Source organism: Rutidosis leptorrhynchoides, chromosome 10 (genome assembly GCF_046630445.1).
Source record: "Rutidosis leptorrhynchoides isolate AG116_Rl617_1_P2 chromosome 10, CSIRO_AGI_Rlap_v1, whole genome shotgun sequence".
Lineage (NCBI taxonomy): Eukaryota > Viridiplantae > Streptophyta > Magnoliopsida > Asterales > Asteraceae > Rutidosis > Rutidosis leptorrhynchoides.
The window spans coordinates 74249163-74267301 of NC_092342.1; the positions used below are offsets into that span (position 1 = coordinate 74249163).

The following is an 18139-nucleotide window of genomic DNA, read 5'->3' on the forward strand; positions in this document are numbered from 1 at the left end:
ATATTAAAAAATATTACTATTTCAAAAAAAAATTCTAGATATGTCTTGTTATTACAATGTTTTATTATTGATAATTATAATTATAATTATGATATCATTATTCATACATTAAAATTCTATTAACAGTTATTTGTTATTATATTAAGTATAAAATTGAAGTAATTTTTTCATTCAATTTTTATCTCCACCATATATATATATATATATATATATATATATATATACTCTCTCCGTCCCAAAATAATTGTCCTGTTTTGACTTTTTGAGTTTTTTTTCTTCAACTTTGACTTCAAAAATCTTTTTTGTGTTATATAATATTGAATGAAAGTTATACCAAATGAAAACACATTCAAAAATCAATTTATTCATATAAATTTCATCAAATATTCTATAGTAAAACCAACAAATGTTTAAAGTCAAAACTTAATCAATTGACTTTGAAAAGTCCAACAGGACAATTATTTTGGGACGGAGGGAGTATATATATATATATACCTACCTACAGGGTATTTGTTTACTGTTCAAGATTTGTCCTTTTGTGGTTCATGTTTTTTTTTTCTTTTTTACGATTGCAACAGGGGTAATTTACTGATCAACACATGTGCCAAGATTATTGGTGAATGGTGACCAGCTTTACTCTTCTCCATGGAACATTTTACCTTAGCAATTGACACCTCCAGCTTCTTATTTTAGGAACTGCCACCTCCTACTTTGTAGCAATCGCCAGCAGCTGCTTCCGCGCTTCACCCGTATCAACCTTACATCATGACACGTATTGTTTGCCAAAGAATTGTTGATACACATCGCTACAGCAAAAGAGATCTAATTTCTTAATTGCTCACTCCTTCGATATCCACTTGCAGCGGTGGTGGGATGCAGCGACCCCTTCAATCGACTTTTAGGGTTTTTTTATGCAACTCATTGTTTATGAAAGCTTTTTATGAACTAACAAGATGAATAAACAATTAACAATATTGTGTTTAATGCCATATTTATGTGACAGAGCTACTTTAATTGAATCCTGACTACTGCTCAAATCTCTAATTTCAGATCTTATATTTGATTTCTTTTCAGTTGCAAGGCGTACTTTTGAGTTGAACCTGGAATTTTGTTTTCAGTTGCAGTGATTTGGATCATAACCATTGAATCATAATATCGGAGTGGTATTTGGGTAAGATTTCTGAAAAACTGTTACATCACTCATCTTTTATACTTGTACCATCTAATCCTATTAACAGGCAAGTCAAACATGTGGATTGCTATACAATAACACTTCAAGAATTAGAATCTATTCCAACAACTTTTTAAATTCAAACTATGATGGGAGGTAAAATTTCTCTTTATGAAGAGCTTCATATGATCCATCGTTACAATGAAATAATTGAAGCCACAATTTTAATAATTAATCATTTGTCAACTAATTTCTGATTCTTGTTGATCTCAGCTTTTTTCCATGGGTTAGCATACTGGTTTGATGTCGAGTTTAGTGGACATGCTGCCTCATCCTCGGTTAAGGGTCCCCCAAAACAAACCCATCTTGGTAGTCATTGAAATAAGTGGACAACTCCTGATGAGTTACTTTATTTATTATTTTCTGAACAGTTATACTTTTAATTTGCTTTGGCTGATGATGATATACTTCTACGATCCAATAGATATTTAGCAGCATCAGGTTATGAAATATATACTCCGTTTTGAATATGAGTGAGTTAATACCAAGTATAAATAATTTCAATAGCCTCAAATGAAGGGTGGGTGTTTCGACCAATATACTAATGGATGATTATGTTTACATCTATTGTTTATGGGAACAATACAATGTTGCTTAAAAGAAACTAACAAATGGGTCAAAAGATCGTTTTAGAGGTTGACTTTTTGCACAAGTTGCATTCTTTTTGTCCAAATCGTCCGAGTGGCTTACTACTAGCTATTAAATTAGGCATCTACAAGAACCATCAAATCTATATTGACCTTCTAGATTTAGCATCATGTGTATCAAGTTTAAGGCCTGTTGTCCTTCACAACCCAATCTTATCAGTACTTAGAGTCATGTATTGGTTTGATACATACAAGGTTAATATTTTTCTAATAAATTTATAACTTAAAATTTAGCAGTAGAACAACTCTACCAATTCGTCTTTTTTTTTTCTTCCTTGTGATGCAGTTTATTGACGACACGTTGACACACCAGCTATCATGTTCAGGTTATTCACGTACGTACTCTTATCTAACACGCTATAACAATTATCTTACAGGCTGATATGAAACTTCTGGCGCAATTGTTTTGCGGTGAACTGATGATGATGCACTTGACCTGTGGTTTACTCTTTTGGTAAAACCTACTATAAAATTTTAATTATTTCATTTCAAAGTTTTTTTAAACTGTGTGATTTGAACACTAAGGTGGGATTCCAATAGCTGCTGCAGCTTGTTACCAAAAACTGGAACGCAATTGGTGTGAAGCTCTTACTATTTTTAGGTATTAACTTCGCATAAAGATTTCATTATTTCATCAAATTAGTTTTGACTGTTTGATTGGTTAATACCCACCATCTGCTGCCACTTAGGAATCCGATCACCTTGGAATGAATCAAGTCTTTTCTTCACTATGATGACTTATCATAAGATCTTATATAATATATAGACTTTCATTCCTTGAGTGTGATGCAGAAAGTGATCATCATTCATGGGGCTAGCTTATGCAAAGTTAACAATGTCATTGGCAATTCATGATGCGACTCACCTTGAAGTTTCACTTAATAAGGTTTACAAGGTTTTATGGACACTTTAACTTAGTACATATATACTCAATGTTTCCATTCAGCTTTATTTATGTATGTACGAGTGAAAATTATGAATTGTTAAAGAAGAAAAGGGATGTACATTCCTTAAATTACATGTTTGAATTTTACAGTAGCATGAACCCACTGTATTTCTAAAAGATTCTTTGATTACTATGCAACTTTTTTTTTTTTTTTTTTTAATAAATAAAACCGTACCTGGTCCTCAGGACTTGTAGCTCAAATTTAGAGTGCAGCAACCACCAGTTGAGATTTGGTTGAAGCAGTAGTAATTTTATATGCAAAGTATTTAGCAAGTTATATACATTTGCAGGCTGTTTTTCCTGGAATATATATTGTACTTTAGGTTATGGATTGTTAGTAATGTTTGGTCTATGTAGTCTTGGTTGATACATAGTACGTCTTAAATAGCAATCTGGGCCGTGCATATGCACGGCATAAGTCCACCTAGTATGTATATATATATATATATATATATATATATATATATACTAGGTTTTTGAGCCCGTGCGTTGCACGGGTGTGTAAAAAACTGTGCAAAAACATGTAATTTGCATTTTATATTGGTATTTAAATAGCGATATTAAAAAAATAGAAAAAGTATAATAATTATTTAATGCCTTGTTGTGTTTTTTAAAAATTATTTTAAGTTTAAGATTCCGTGTTATTGACAAATTTTAAAAGCTATGTTAGTAACTTAATGTCTACAATTTTTTGTCTCACAATTAATATCGTTTTAATTATTCATATGAGTGTAAGAGCCCGTAGTGTTGGTTTTAGAGCCCGTGCGTTGAACATGGTTAATATATTTTACAATTATTATGTACAATTATTTTTTGAATAAAAATATAACCCGCGAGTTTAATTTTAAAAAGGTTGTTAGTCATTTCAGCAATATAAGGGTACTCGGGGGAGTCGTCTTGTATAATTAATATTATAATAGTTATATTTGTATGTTCGTAAATATTTTAAGGACTTAAACTGTTAATTCAAATTACTTCCATATTTATTCTAAAAAGAAATGCTCCGCTGGTAATGCATCGAAGCTCCATGTCGAATACAATTCATTATGTTTAGTTCGTAAAATTATTTTGAGTTGAATGGTGATGGCTGTGGAACCTAACTCGCGGCGAACAGAAAAATAAACCCGTTCAAAAATTTTGGTGTATTTTGTTTAATAAGTTTATATTAAAGATGATTTAAATATAGAATATATATATATTTTACATCATCTACATGTACTCATGTTATTGCAATGATTATACATAATATTATATTATATATCACGGGTGTGTAAAAGTCGTGCAAATACTGTAACATATTATATCATTCAATATGTAAATAACGAAAGTAAATAAAACGTTGGAGCCCGTGCGTTGCACGAGTGGGCAAAATAATCTTACAAAATTAATTAAGTTTTACACAGTTATTATTTTAAGTTTAGGAGCCTGTGGTGTTGACAAATTTTAAAAATTGCCTAACAATTATTAAAGTCTAAAAATTTAATTTTGCATCGGCAAATCATGTTAAAAATCGTTTGAGACAAAATTTACATTCATATTAACCAATTAAATAATTTTAAAACTATATATACAAAAATTATCAATTGGAACAGCCCAAATCAATATAATTTTGTATCAATCCCAATCACACGCATATGAGTTCAAAAAATGTACCATTTTTTAACAAAAGCTAATCTTCTATCCAAATGTAGTACTCCGTATTGTATCATGTTTCATATTTCCAATATCAAAAAATAGTAACTGATATATGTTATAAAATAAAAATATATCAATTTTATTCATTTTATCCAAATGTTTTTGTTGCTCCGTGAATTATGTGTAGCAAATAAAAACTTGAGATATTTTCTCTCTGTATTTTTGATATATATATATATATATATATATATATATATATATATATATATATATATATATATATATATATATATATATATATATATATATACGGAGTACATTTTAAGCCTTTGGCTTTTTTAATTTGTAACTAATTTAATAATAATATATATAATATAATATAGATATAATATATAGATACAAACATTCTAAAATAACTTTCAACCACAATTCATAAAAAATTTTTAGTTTATATATATATATATATATATATATATATATATATATATATATATATATATATATATATATATATATATATATATATCATAAAGTTAGACTCAACAATTGGAAATGCCTATATTCACTCTTAGATAATTACTCCAATATTCCGGATACAATCAAATAGAGAGGACATATTTTCTTGTAGAAATTAGTTATCGTATGAATTATATGTTAGAAATTGAATATGAATTTGACTGTCATGATTGATTCTTGAATCGTGTAATCACTTTCTCTATAAAGTATTTTGACCCAACGATTGCCTTGGTATAACGAAATCTTTACAGGGATAAGACAAGAACGCCATTAGTGTTTTTGGCAATGAAATCACTAATCAATATCTTAGAAAGTTTGTGTGTATTCTGTTGTTATAAATGAATGCAATATGCCAGAAACCAAAAATAAGAAAACTGAAACGTTGGGCAGTTATATTTTAAAGGATGTAACTTTTCAAATTGGGCGGGAAAAACTGTCATACCTTTTGGTTTAACTCTTGACGCTGCCCCTTGGACCCCTTATGCGACAGTTAGTAGCCAACTCTTACGGGCGTGTACTCCACACTCTCCGAACCCGTTGGTAAGTATAACAAGCTAACTCTTGCATTCAAGTAAATCCCAATTAACTAAAATAAATGTTGGATGACACTAAAATCACAACAAATCCCCCCCCCCCTTCCCCCCCAATTTAGTGTAATCCTTGATTTACTAAAATAATCAAACTAACAGAACAAACTAATGCATAAATGGAAATGTTCGTGAAGAATTGAATTTCCACTTAGTATAATATTTACAAGAATTCGAAAATAAGGGTGTTCGTGAAGAATTGAACCCTTCACTTCATTTGAAAACTATAAAATATTATAAACATCAGTTTCTTACATATCCCTAAGATAAACTTGATACTATTATAAGCCATGTATCCCAATCCTTCAGTGAACATATCGGCAGCTAAGTCTAAAGCTCCTTGAAGCGGAAAAACTTCATGCTCAAATAAGTAGTTCTTTTACATCTTGCACCTTCACATGCAATTTTTCAAAAAACGTGCAGGTCTAAACACATACTTTGGGATCAAAATATTTTATGCGTTTCAATCATCAGAAAGTAAGCTTACCTCATTGAATTCAGCTCCTAGCGTTGTACTAGAAGGGAATTGGGCGTCTCACTTTGGAAGATCTATACGGACTTCAATCCCACTTCAATAGCTGACTTGTGCACTAAGTCTCGGGCTAATGCTTTCGTTATGTGATATGCCAAATTTTGTTGTGATCTAACAAAACTTACGGATATCACTCCATTTAAAATCAGCTCGCGAACTGATATCGGCTAAAAAGTCACATTTTTACCTCAATATTAAGGCTCAAAAATGATAAAGTTCCAAACTTTGTCGACAAAATAATCACTTTGTCGGTTGATTTTGTAGATTTAGTAATTATGAAGACGATGCAAAAAGAATCAAGTAAATAAGAGCTAAAACGAAGATTCTAGAACGAAAACGGTAAAAGATAAGTTACGACTCTGGAAACCAAGTTACAATCCCGTGAACGAGCAAGACGATCCAAGCCAAACGGCTTGCCATACGGCCTGCCACATCACAAACGGCCTGTCATGCAAACGGCCCAAGAAAATGGCTTGCCCTTGCAAACGGCCTGGCTATACAGCTTGCCATACGGCCTGCCAGCCATCTTACCTACCGTCCTGCCTGCCGTCTTACCTGTCGTCCTACCTGCCACGGGTTTTCAGCCCATTTATTTATAACTTTGCCATCATGCTTTCCTATAAATAGGTAGCACATCCCACCATTTCAACTCACGCCTTCTTCACTTCTCTCTCTAAAACATCTCTTTTGTCGCTCTCTACTGATCAGTAGGAGATTAGTTCTCTCTCTAGATTCTAGAGAGAGAAAAGTATAGAGATTAGGAAAATAATTATCTCTTTATTGTCGTTCTCTAGTAATCAATATGAGATTAGTATGTAGTTAGTAGAAGAAGCTTTCAAGCATTGTAACGCTATGGATATTATGAAGAAATACAAGTGTTATTCTACCAACATTATTCGGTAATATCTATCTTTTCTTTTATTAATTTATTATAATATTCTTGATCGATGTTTGTAATTTATTAATATTAGAAATGCTTGTTGCCATGATGTGTGAGTAATTGCTTGATTGTTTGTCATGATTTAATAATGTTAGTTGTAACATCCCGTATTTTTCCGTTAAATTATTTTAACGCCCGTTTTTTTTTTTTTGATAATATCTTCCGTTATCTAAATTCGTACCTTTCGTTGACTAACGTTCTAAATATTTCCGTTATTTGGTTATAACATCTACCGGTTACTCTAGCGTTTTTAAAATATTCGTTCGGTTAATTCACGCACCCGCTTTCAAACTCGAGGGACCGAAGTTGCCAAGGGGCCAAACTAGTTGACTAGGTCAACAAGTCAACCCCATATCATCCATTCATTCATACTTTCACCTCCCTCCTTCTTTTTCCTCTCTAGCTCAAGAACCCATTTTTAACATCTTCAAAGAATCATCATCTAAATCAATTCAAGCAAGCAAACATCAAAACAAATTACATATTCGTGATCATCTCATCATCCTCTACATTTTGGTACCAATTTCATCTCGTTTGGGTAACATTTCTAAAACTCTAGATTTCTCTAATTCGTGTTTTTGACTTGAAATGGTGTTAGTTAGTGTCTATGGCTCGTGTCTAGCATGAATATATGAATTATTTGCTCGATCTTATTGTTTTGCATAAACTAGCATGAACTTGAAATGGGTGTGCTTAATCTTGAATTTTGGATGATTAAATGTTGTTTTAATGTTAAAGTTCATGTATTAAATGTGTTACTAGCATCATTAGCTTCATTTTGATGTGTAGGTTGATTTAGAAAAGCTTCATTTACAAAATGATTGAATTCATGATTTTGATTAGGGTTTGATAAACTTTGAAATGAACTTTTGATGCATTGAACACTCTGAAATTTTATTAGTAAGTGTTTAATTGTATTGTAGGTTTAATTACCTTCGAAGCGGCATATCGTATGTGTAGATTGGATTCCCGAGTCAAGGAATGCATATTATGAACTTGAAACTTTAATTTTGAACGTTTAACGATCATTCGACGAGGTTTTTGTTTTTGTAAATGATGTTTTTGTTTGATGAAATGTGTTTAGTTGTATTCCTCGTCAAAATACCTTTCCAACGATATAAGATACGTGTTTTGAATGTTTACGGTTCATAAGTTATGGTTGTTTGAAGTTGGATTCGTCTAAGTGTTAAACTGCCCCAGAATTGCTGAACCAGACACAGATGCGGCGCATCTACCTTGGATGCGGCGCATCTGCCTTGGATGCGGCGCATCTGAGGCAGACTGCCTAAAAATGTCCGTTTTCTTTTAATTCTAGCTATGCTACGCACCCCCGATTGACATGAAACTTGGCCAACATGCTCATATATTGTAGTGACCCGAACTTTTCCATGTTTATTTATATTAAATGAAATTGATATTTATATGATTAAGTGTTTCCAACATGTTAAGCAATCAAACTTGTTAAGACTTGATTAATTGACATAAGTTTCATATAGACAATTGACCACCCAAGTTGACCGGCGATTCACGAACGTTAAAACTTATAAAAACTATATGATGACATATATATATATATATATATATATATATATATATATATATATATATATATATATATATATATATATAGTTAACATGATATTATGATAAGTATGTATCTCAATAAGTATATTAACAATGAACTACATATGTAAAAACAAGACTACTAACTTAAGGATTTCGAAATAGAAACATACATGTAACGATTATCGTTGTAACAACATTTAAATGTATATATATCATATTAAGATATATTAATACATCATAATATCATGATAATGTAATAATTTAATATCTCATTAGATATAATAAACAATGGGTTAACAACATTTAACAAGATCGTTAACTTAAAGGTTTCAAAACAACATTTACATGTAACGACTAACGATGGCTTAATGACTCAGTTAAAATATATATACATGTAGTGTTTTAATATGTATTCATACACTTTTGAAAGACTTCAAGACACTTATGAAAGTACTTCTACTTAACAAAAATGCTTACAATTACATCCTCATTCATTTTCATCAACAAATTCTACTCGTATGCACCCGTATTCGTACTCGTACAATACCTAGCTTCCAAATGTATTTACTATTGGTATATACACACCAATGATCAGCTCTTAGCAGCCCATGTGAGTCACCTAACCATGTGAGAACCATAATTTAACATCTAGCATGAAATATCTCATAAGATTACAAACTAATGAAGACTATATTGCCATCCTAATTCACGTGAATGAGAGGTACCACAAACACATTCACTTTGTAATTTTCTTGAATCAAACTACTCTCTCTCAAGTGTTCTTCCTTTGTTCTAAGTGTTATTCATCATCTTCAACAAAATCTAGCTCAATCTAGTTCATAAATCCATACATACACCAAGTTATAAAAGAACTACTCAAGAACACACCAACAACACTTCCAAGTTTGCTAGCTTACTTCCAATCTTGCAAATCTACTTTGAGTGATCATCCAACCTCAAGAAATCTTTCTTATTTACAGTAATATATCTTTCTAATACAAGGTAATACTCATATTCAAACTTTGATTCAATTTTTATAACTTTAACAATCTTATTTCGAGTGGAAATCTTACTTGAACTTGTTTTCGTGTCATGATTTTGCTTCAAGAACTTTCAAGCCATCCAAGGATCCTTTGAAGCTAGATCTATTTTTTTCATTTACAGTAGGTTTATCCAAAAAACCTGAGGTAGTAATGATGTTCATAACATCATTCGATTCATATATATAAAACTACCTTATTCGAAGGTTTAAACTTGTAATCACTAGAACATAGTTTAGTTAATTCTAAACTTGTTCGCAAACAAAAGGTAATCCTTCTAACTTGACTTTTAAAATCAACTAAACACATGTTCTATATCTATATGATATGCTAACTTAATGATTTAAAACCTGAAAACACGAAAAATACCGTAAAACCGGATATACGCCGTCGTAGTAACACTGCGGGCTGTTTTGGGTTAGTTAATTAAAAACTACGATAAGCTTTGATTTAAAACTTGTTCTTCTGGAAAAATGATTTTTCTTATGAACATGAAACTATATCCAAAAATCATGGTTAAACTCCAAGTGAAAGTATGTTTTTCAAAATGGACATCTAGACATCGTTCTTTCGACTGAAATGACTATCTTTACAAAAACGACTTGTGACCTGTATTTTCGACTATAAACTTATACTTTTTCTGTTTAGATTCATAAACTTAAGATCAATATGAAACCATAGCCACTTGAATCACTCAAAACGGATTTAAAACGAAGAAGTTATGGGTAAAACAAGATTGGATAATTTTACTTGTTGTAGCTACGTGAAAATTGGTAACAAATCTATATTAATCATATCCTAGCTAACTCATATTGTATTATACATGTATTCTAATATATTATGTAATCTTGGGATACCATAGACACGTATGCAAATGTTTTGACATATCATATCGACCCATGTATATATATTATTTGGAACAACCATAGACACTCTATATGCAGTAATGTTGGAGTTAGTTATACAGGGTTGAGGTTGATTCCAAAAATATATATACTTTGTGTTGTGATCTAGCCTGAGACGTGTATACACTGGATCGTGGATTGATTCAAGATAATATATATCGATTTATTTCTGCACATCTAACTGTGGACAACTAGTTGTAGGTTACTAACGAGGACAGCTGACTTAATAAACTTAAAACAGTAAAACGTATTAAAAATGTTGTAAATATATTTTGAACATAATTTAATATATATGCACATATTTGTTATAGGTTCGTGAATCGACCAGTGGCCAAGTCTTACTTCCCGACGAAGTAAAAATCTGTGAAAGTGAGTTATAGTCTCACTTTTTAAAATCTAATATTTTGGGATGAGAATACATGCAGTTTTATAAATGTTTTACGAAATAGACACAAGTAAATGAAACTACATTATATGGGTGAATGATCGAAACCGAATATGCCCCTTTTTGCTTGGTAGCCTAAGAATTAGTAAACCGATCTACTAATTGACGCGAATCCTAAAGATAGATCTATTGGGCCTAACGAACCCCATCCATAGTTGCGGATGCTTTAGTACTTCGATGTGGTTTTATCATGTCCGATGGATGTCCCGGAATGATAGGGATATTCTTATATGCATCTTGTTAATGTCGTTTACCAGGTGTTCACCATATGAATGATTTTTATGCATGCTGTTTACAAGAAATGGAAATATGAAATCTTGTGGTCTATTAATACGAATTGATAAATATATAGGCTAAACCTATAACTCACCAACATTTTTGTTGACGTTTTAAGCATGTTTATTCTCAGGTAATTGTTAAGAGCTTCCACTGTTGCATACTAAATTAAGGACAAGATGTGGAGTCCATGCTTGTATAATATTGTTTGAAAACTGCATTCGAAGACATATGTTGTTGTGTAATATTATTGTAAACCATTATGTAATGGTCGTGTGAATATACTATACTTTTGATTATCATTTTTAAACCTTTAACGATAAATTAAAGGTTATGCTTTGTTTTAAAATCGAATGCAGTCTTTGAAAAACGTCTCATATAGAGATCAAAACCTCGCAACGAAATCAATTAATATGGAACGTTTATAATCAATATGAATGGGACATTTCAGTTGGTATCCGAGCGTTGGTCTTAGAGAACCAGAATATTTGCATTAGGGTGTCTTATCGAGTTTGTTAGGATACATTAGTGAGTCTGGACTTCGACCGTGTTTTCTTTAAAAACGATTGCTTAACACTTTTGTTGGAAACTACAAATTGTAACATGTAAATATTATGTGATATATTAATCTCTTAATGTGTTTGATATTGTGTGATAGATGTATACCACTAGTACAAATCCCATCGACTCACCTAATAATAATGAAGAGTCGAATATAATTTGGGAAGATTCACAAATTCCCGAAGAAGAACCGGAAGAGGAGGAACCGGAAGAGGAGAAACCAGAAGAAGAGGAACCGGAAGAGGAGGAACCGGAGGAGGAAGAACCAGAAGAAGAAGAGGTTCCGGAGGAAGAAATATTGATACCTAAAGTAAATCGGTTAAATAAAAGAAAATCCTCAACTAACGGACCAAAGTCAATAATGGTCAATGGTGTTTCCGCTGAGGAAGCAAAATATTGGGAAGATTACCCATTTTCCGATGAATCGGATCCCGATGAGGATTCCGATGATGTTATATAAATTACCTCGACCCAATTTAACAAAGCAAAAGAAAATAATAAGGGAAAAGGTATAAAAATAGAGAAACCTGATTCCAACCCCGATGAACTTTATATGTATCGGCAACCTCGGTATTTCCTAAATTGTAATAATAACCTGGGAACCTCTAAACCACCAGGTTTTTCTAAACCATTGTGGAAAACGACGGCTCGTATTAGAGGAACACCATATATCCCTAGAAAATTAGGAAAATGAACCAAGTCCGAAGAAGAAGAAACCAGTGATTCAGATTAGGGAGTTGTAATCATGTTGTGTATTATATGTATTGTAGTGTGCTTGTACTTTTATTTTCTATGTAAAAATTGCTTGTATTGTTTGTTAATTATCTTTTATGAATCTAATACTTTTCTATTTTACAGTATAAAAACAAAATGGACGTTAAGGGTAGACAACCGAATATTTTAGAAGACCTACCAGAGGATATGATTGAGGAAATCTTGTCTAGAGTCGATCAGAATTCATCAGCACAATTAGTTACGACAATATTAGTTTGTCAAATGTTTGAAAGACATTCCAGGCATGCCTTAGTATATAAAAGGCTTTCCTTTGAAAGATGTGGTATATCAAATTGGGGAGACTTTAAGTTACGCCAAGTTTTCTTTAAGGCATTTAGTGCGGGAAACCCAGATGCAATTTTACGCTACGGGTTACGAACCTATTTTGACTCGACATATCCCAACATAGGACTCCGTTCTTTAGAAAGAGCTTCTAACATGCAACATAAAGAAGCATGTTATGCTTACGGGTTAATAATGTTCGCTTCTCATCAAATCGAGAAAAAGAACATTGGGTTGCAACTTTTAAATAAAACATTCCCACAAGTGACGGACTCGGTAGTTGAGGTGAGAAACAAAGTTTTTAGATTGTTACGGGGCTGTTGGGCATTAGGAAACCCTCGTCCTTTTGACAACGTTACAACATGCTGCCTAGCTAATGGTCATAATGGTTATCTGCTACATAACCAAGGATGGGAAATAATATTAGTACAACCAGAATGCATGACTTGTTTCTGGACTTATGAATTACGTGTCTTTATTTCTTTTGCTGAACGACTTACGTATTAACTAGAATTGCCTTTATAGATGCCGTGTAACAAGTTATTATGTGCTACATTTTATCCTATATGTATAATAGTGGTATTGTATGTTTGTAAAATATTGTATAAAAGTTTGAACGCGAAATATTATTGTAATAAGTTTTTCATATAGAATCGTAGTAGTTGAATTGTATAATAGCTACTAAGTATGAACTTAACGGGTATGTACTACCCGAATTAAAACTATAAAATGCTAATACAAAGAAAAAGCTTTTATAAATAAGTTCATATTATGCTACGAAATACTATTGACTACTCTTAAATTCTATATGATTAACTCAATTCTTTTGGCTATTTTTGAAGGAAATGGCACCGACAACTCGTTAGAACTTGAACATGAGTGAGGAAGACTTCCGTGTTTTCCTTGCTGCGAACATAGCCGCAGTGCAGGCCGCAATGCAAAATAACAACAATAACTCTGGTTCTAGCAGTGGAACAAATTCCACAAGAAATCGTGTAGGATGTTCCTACAAAGAATTCACTGCCTGCAAACCTTTGGAATTTGATGGAACCGAGGGTCCAATTGGATTGAAATGGTGGACCGAGAAGGTTGAATTCGTGTTTACCATAAGTAAATGTACTGAAGAAGACAAAGTAAAGTACGCTACGCATACATTCACTGGTACGGCGCTAACATAGTGGAATACCTATCTCGAGCAGGTAGGACAAGATGCTGCTTACGCACTACCATGGTCAGCATTCAAGCAATTGATGAACGAGCAGTATCATCCCAGAAACGAGGTCAACAAGCTCAAGGTAGAGCTTAGAGGATTACGAACGCAAGGTTTCGATATCACCACGTACGAACGACGATTCACCGAATTGTGCCTATTGTGTCCCAGAACGTTTGAAGACGAAGAAGAGAAGATTGACGCATTTGTAAAAGGGTTACCGGAAAGGATTCAAGAAGATGTGAGTTCACACGAGCCCGCCTCCATACAAAAGGCAAGTCGAATGGCTCACAAATTAGTGAACCAGATCGAAGGAAGGATTAAAGAGCAGACGACTGAAGAGGCTAACATGAAACAAGTCAAGAGAAAGTGGGAAGAAACCAATGACAAGAGTCACCAATACAACAACAACAATCACAACCACAATCGCAATAACTCTCCCAACAACCGCAACATCAATCACAACAACAACTTCAACAAACGTCCCAACAACAACTACAATAACCGTCCCAACAACAACAACAACAACAGCAACAATAGCAACAATAACAATCCCAACAACAATCTCAATAACAACAATGGCAACAAAAACCAAAAACAGCCATGCCAAAGGTGTGAAGAGAATCACTCGGGGTTCTGCATGACATTTTGCACCAGGTGTAGAAGAAATGGTAATAGTGCGGCAAAGTGTGAGGCCTATGGACCAAAGTTTAACAGAATTAAAAGAACAAATAATGTCGGAACAGATAATGCCGCCATAGTTTGCTTTGCATGCGGAAAACTGGGCCACATTAGTAGAAATTGCCCGAATCGGGGGAATACTAGTGGGCAGGGCCACGGAAGAGTTTTCAATATTAATACGGCAGAAGCGCAGGAAGACCCGGAGCTTGTTACGGGTACGTTTCTTATTGACAATAAATCTACTTATGTTTTATTTGATTCAGGTGCAGATAGAAGCTATATGAGTATAGATTTTGTGCTAAACTAAGTTGCTCACCGACGACCTTGGATAATAAATTTTTACTCGAATTAGCAAACGGTAAATTAATTACAGCAGATAATATATGTCAGAATCGAGAAATTAAACTGGTTAGCGAAACATTTAAGATTGACTTGATACCAGTAGAGTCAGGGAGTTTTGATGTGATAATCAGTATGGACTGGTTGAAAGAAGTGAAAGCAGAGATCGTTTGTTACAAAAATGCGATTCGCATTATGCGTGAAAAAGGAAAACATTTAATGTTGTACGGAGAAAAGAACAACGTGAAGTTAAATCTTATTAGTAGTTTGAAGGCGTAAAAACTAATAAGAAAAGGTTGTTACGTTATTCTAGCACACATCGAGGAAGTTAAACCTAAAGAAAAGAACATCAGTGATGTTCCCGTCGCAAAAGAATTTCCCGATGTATTTCCGAAAGAATTACCGGGATTACCCCCACATCGATCCATTGAATTTCAAATAGACCTTGTAACAGGAGCTACACCAATAGCTCGTGCTCCATACAGAATCGCACCCAGTGAAATGAAAGAATTACAAAGTCAGTTACAGGAACTTTTAGAGCGTGGTTTCATTCGACCAAGCACATCACCTTGGGGAGCTCCTGTTTTGTTTGTCAAGAAGAAGGATGGTACATTTAGGTTGTGTATCGACTACCGAGAGTTGAACAAACTTACCATCAAGAACCGGTACCCATTACCGAGAATCGACAACTTATTTGATTAACTACAAGGCTCGTCGGTTTATTCGAATATCGATTTACGTTCTGAACATCACCAAATGCGGGTGAAGGAGGATGACATTCCGAAGACTGCTTTTAGGACGCGTTACGGTCATTACGAGTTTATGGTTATGCCGTTTGGATTGACTAACGTACTAGCTGTGTTCATGGATCTCATGAACCGAGTGTGTGGGCCATATCTTGACAAGTTTGTCATTGTTTTCATCGATGACATACTTATTTACTCGAAGAATGATCTAGAGCATGAAGAACATTTGAGAAAAGTGCTAGAGTTACTGAGAAAAGAAAAACTGTACGCTAAATTTTCAAAGTGTGCATTTTGGTTGAAAGAAGTTAAATTCCTCGGTTACATAGTGAACAAAGAAGGTATTCAGGTGGATCCAGCAAAAATTGAAACCGTTGAAAAGTGAAAAACCCCGAAAACTCCGAAACACATACGCCAATTTTTAGGGCTGGCTGGTTATTACAGGAGATTCATCCAAGATTTTTTCAAAATAGCAAAACCATTGACTACATTAACGCATAAAGGAAAGAAATTTGAATGGAAGGATGAACAAGAGAAAGCGTTTCAATTGTTGAAGAAAAAGTTAACTACGAAACCTATATTGTCATTACCTGAAGGGAATGATGATTTTGTGATATATTGTGACGCCTCAAAGCAAGGTCTCGGTTGTGTATTAATGCAACGAACGAAGGTAATTGCTTATGCGTCTAGACAATTGAAGATTCACGAACAGAATTATACGACGCATGATTTGGAATTAGGCGTAGTTGTTTTTGCATTAAAGACTTGGAGGCACTACTTATATGGGGTCAAAAGTATTATATATACCAACCACAAAAGTCTTCAACACATATTTAATCAGAAACAACTGAACATGAGGCAGCGCAGGTGGATTGAATTATTGAATGATTATGACATTGAGATTCGTTACCACCCGGGGAAGGCGAATGTGGTAGCCGACGCCTTGAGCAGAAAGGACAGAGAATCCATTCGAGTAAAAGCTATGAATATAATGATTCACACTAACCTTACTACCCAAATAAAGGAGGCGCAACAAGGAGTTTTAAAAGAGGGAAATTTAAAGGATGAAATACCCAAAGGATCGGAGAAGCATATTAATATTCAGGAAGACGGAACCCGGTATAGGACTGAAAGAATTTGGGTACCAAAATTTGGAGATATGAGAGAAATGGTACTTAGAGAAGCTCATAAAACCAGATACTCAATACATCCTGGAGCGGGGAAGATGTACAAGGATCTCAAGAAACATTTTTGGTGGCCGGGTATGAAAGCTGATGTTGCTAAATACGTAGGAGAATGTTTGACGTGTTCTAAGGTCAAAGCGGAGAATCAGAAACCATCAGGTCTACTTCAACAACCCAAAATCCCAGAATGAAAATGGGAAAACATTACCATGGATTTCATCACTAAATTGCGAAGGACTGCAAGTGGTTTTGATACTATTTGGGTAATAGTTGATCGTCTCACCAAATCAGGACACTTTCTACCAATAAGAGAAGATGACAAGATGGAGAAGTTAGCATGACTGTATTTGAAGGAAGTCGTCTCCAGACATGGAATACCAATCTCTATTATCTCTGATAGGGATGGCAGATTTATTTCGAGATTCTGGTAGACATTACAGCAAGCATTAGGAACTCGTCTAGACATGAGTACTGACTATCATCCACAAAATTATGGGCAGAGCGAAAGGACGATACAAACGCTTGAAGACATGCTACGAGCATGTGTTATTGATTTCAGAAATAGTTGGGATCGACACCTACCGTTAGCAGAATTTTCCTACAACAACTACCATTCAAGCATTGAGATGGCACCGTTTGAAGCACTTTATGGTAGAAAGTGCAGGTCACCGATTTGTTGGAGTGAATTGGGGGATAGACAGATTACGGGTCCGGAGATAATACAAGAAACTACTGAGAAGATCATCCAAATTCAACAACGGTTGAAAACCGCCCAAAGTCGACAAAAGAGCTACGCTGACATTAAAAGAAAAGATATAGAATTTAAAATTGGGGAGATGGTCATGCTTAAGGTTTCACCTTGGAAAGGCGTTGTTCGATTTGGTAAACAGGTGAAATTAAATCCAAGGTATATTGGACCATTCAAGATTATTGATCGTGTCGGACCAGTAGCTTACCGACTTGAGTTACCCCAACAACTCGCAGCTGTACATAACACTTTCCATGCCTCGAATTTGAAGAAATGTTTTGCTAAAGAAGATCTCACTATTCCGTTAGACAAAATCCAAATCAACGAAAAACTTCAATTCATCGAAGAACC

General features: G+C 33.8%; 1 long non-coding RNA gene across 7 annotated transcripts; it reads left to right on the plus strand.

Moving 5' to 3' along the window:
• The first annotated feature begins 722 nt into the window (after window positions 1-722).
• LOC139872680 (uncharacterized) lies at window positions 723-2919 on the plus strand. 7 transcript variants are annotated; one of them, XR_011767129.1, is made up of 5 exons: window positions 723-1171; window positions 1239-1327; window positions 1445-2332; window positions 2419-2479; window positions 2671-2919. It is a non-coding gene; the product is annotated as an uncharacterized lncRNA (long non-coding RNA). The 7 variants fall into 7 exon arrangements; XR_011767131.1 differs by having other exon boundaries at window positions 723-903; window positions 1075-1327; XR_011767128.1 differs by having other exon boundaries at window positions 723-1327; window positions 2404-2479; window positions 2568-2919.
• The last annotated feature ends 15220 nt before the right edge of the window (window positions 2920-18139 follow it).